This window comes from Mus pahari, chromosome 1 (genome assembly GCF_900095145.1).
Source record: "Mus pahari chromosome 1, PAHARI_EIJ_v1.1, whole genome shotgun sequence".
NCBI lineage: Eukaryota > Metazoa > Chordata > Mammalia > Rodentia > Muridae > Mus > Mus pahari.
In genome coordinates, this window is record NC_034590.1 from 80,175,363 (window position 1) to 80,178,382 (window position 3,020).

Here is a 3,020-nt window from a genome sequence, read left to right on the forward strand (position 1 = left end):
CCTGTGCCCTCTAGTTAGTCTGGCTAAGGGTTTATTTATCAATATTTTTTATTATTGATCACAAGATTTTCAGGGCATCAAGGCACATGTGCATCAAACAATTTAACCCTGTTTTATGTCATGTTTGGAATGATAAGAATGTCAGTCAGAAAACTATACTGAATTGTAGGTTTCTCTGAGGTATCATCTGAATTCTTTAAACAATATTTTTGTGTTTATATTGCTAAAGATTCAAAGTACAGAGTTAAAGGATTGAACATTAGGCATTTGAGTTTACTTTCCATCTGGATTAGAACCTGCCAGCTTCATTTCTAAGTAAGAATTGAATCTGAAATGGAATTTAGAGAAATATGAATTTATAGTCATATTTTTTGTCCATGTATCACTAAGTTCTTGGTAAAACTTAAAAAGACACATTAAAATCTACAACTCAAATCATAGACAGTATCAACACCATGGGACTAAGCTGCAGCAGACCTGGATTCTGGTCTCAGGTATCAACAGATATCAAACTAGAGTTCTACATGCAGAGACACTACGTGAGATCTATGGGTATGGCTAAGTTACACTAATCACCAGGAAGTAGCTGACAACTTGTGATGGCACAAAGTAAGATTTAGGAAGGACTAACAGTGTATTTTGTACTGTACTAGTCCTTCACATAAGGCTTTAAACTTCATGATATTAAAAGACAATGGAAAATTGCTTTGTTTGGAAGCCATTTGATTTATGTGGAGTTTAGCAGTTTTCAGTTGTATAGGAAGCAGACAACATTCTTGAATCTACCATGCAGCCATCAGTTATAGCTATTTATCAATAGACATATGTGAATTTTAGCATAACTAATATCTGGGGGCAGCTGTACTGATCCCTATATAAGGTTACAAGGAAGGAACTGGTCTTAAAGGGGAAAACAGCTTTTGCATTTGGGTTAGGACCTTCGGTGTTGGCATACAGTAACTATGAGGAGGAACACCACCACCTCAGACCAGAGGTGAGCCAATTCACAATGTGAATAAATGCTGAAGGCACAGTCAGCACTGTTAGCTTCTCAAAATGAGACGTAATGAAAATACATATTTCCCCTTTGGTATTATAGCTTTTTTTAATTTGTTATTTTTAAAAAACAGTTACCTGTTTAGTATGTATATTTGTGCAGGTGTGATAGGACAGGACACTGCAGAGGTTCCTTCATCTTGAATTCTTTTTTTAAGATTTATTTTATGTATTCACCATTGCTCTCTTCATACACACCAGAAGAGGGCATCAGACCCCATTACAAACGGTTGGGAGCCACCATGTGTTTCTGGGATTTGAACTCAGGACCTCCAGAAGAGCAGTCAGTGCTCTTAACCACTGAGCCATCTCTCCAGCCCTCATTTTGTATTCTTTTTTTTGTTTTTTGTTTTTTTGAATTTTTTTTTTTTTTTTTTTTTTTTTTTTTTTTTTTGAGACAGGGTTTCTCTGTATAGCCCTGGCTGTCCTGGAACTCACTCTGTAGACCAGGCTGGCCTTGAACTCAGAAATCCACCTGCCTCTGCCTCCCCAGTGCTGGGATTAAAGGCGTGCGCCACCACACCTGGCTCGGAATAAAGACTTTCAATTGGCTACAAACTGTTGTTTGAGTGGTCATCTTTGTTGGGCTCCCATAAAACAGTTGTACTTGTGCTAGTGTTTGTGTGTGGAGTCAGAAGACATCATAGAGGAGTGGGTACTTACTTACCATATGGGTTCTTGGGACCACACCCAGGTTCTCAGGCTTGGTGGGAAACACTTTTAGCCACTGAGCCATTTTGTTGGCCCTGGTATTGCGTTTTAAAAATAAACTTAGGTAAAATTTTCAATTTTATGTTTTGGATATGTTTTCCTTTTGAAAGACTTGGCTCAATTATTTCAAGGAAAGGAAGCATCCTGTCATAATATCATTTGGTTAGGCCAATTACTATTACAAGTAACGAAATCTGCAGATGTTGCTGTTATGAAACAGTGATGTAGCATTACTTTTCATCTGACACCTGGGTATACTGGCATAAACAATGGCTTTTTATATGATGAGGAATTTCTAATTTAAGAATGGTGCTTCATCTGTTTTCTTTGTAACTTTGTTAATACTAATAGACATATCTTGGAACATGTCCATGAATTGCCTTTTGTATTCAGTGTTATAAACTCTAGAATGAGCAGGGAGCACACTCTATCCAGGGAAGGTTTTGCTTGCTGCTGTGAAAATTTGAACTTATTTCTGTGGTGGTGTTGGGTCTGTCTCTGTTTTGTGTACCCAAAAGTCTAAAGATAGCACTAATTAAAATTATTTGATAACAGTCAGGAGCATTAGAGAAGGCATTTCCCAGTGCCTCACACCAGTGTGCAGGAGAGGATGAAATGCTACTGTATCATTAAGTCAGCAAGAGTCAGTAGCTATTTGTTAACTACAGACTAGTTAGAGTCCTCTGTTTTCAAAATTATAAACAATCTCTTTGTGAGATAAAAGAATTTGCTTCATCCAAGTTGATACCTATTGTAGTCAAGTCCCTAAAGTATCACAGTTAAGGTAACACATGACCTTTGTCATGGCTTGTCTACACTCAGATGACTACGTATGAGGTATTATGTCAAAGGCAGGTTCAGACAAATTAAAAAAATTCACTTAAGGTTTTTTTTTTTTTTTTTTTTTTTTTTTAGCATGACACAGCTAGGACTGATACAGCCGCCCAGTCTTTAGACCCTGAATGCCAAACTGTATTGGTCATGAAGCTCTCATCTGCAAACAACTGAGCTTCCATTAAAAGCTGATTTTGGCCAGGAGGATGGTGCACTGCAGAGGTGGAGGCGGAGGCAGAGGAGGCAGAGGAGGCAGAGGCAGAGGAGGTAGAGGAGGCAGAGGCAGAGGCAGAGGAGGCAGTGGCAGAGGAGGCAGAGGAGGAAGAGGCAGAGGAGGCAGAGGCAGAGGAGGCAGAGGCAGAGGAGGCAGAGACAGAGGAGGCAGAGGAGGCAGAGGCAGAGGAAGCAGAGGAGGCAGA

At 39.3% G+C, this 3,020-nt stretch overlaps 1 protein-coding gene across 1 annotated transcript in view; it reads right to left on the bottom strand.

The window, feature by feature from the left end:
- Sbf2 (SET binding factor 2) overlaps positions 1 to 3,020 on the bottom strand; it is a 292,547-nt gene that overhangs the window by 16,179 nt on the left and 273,348 nt on the right. The window lies entirely within an intron of this gene.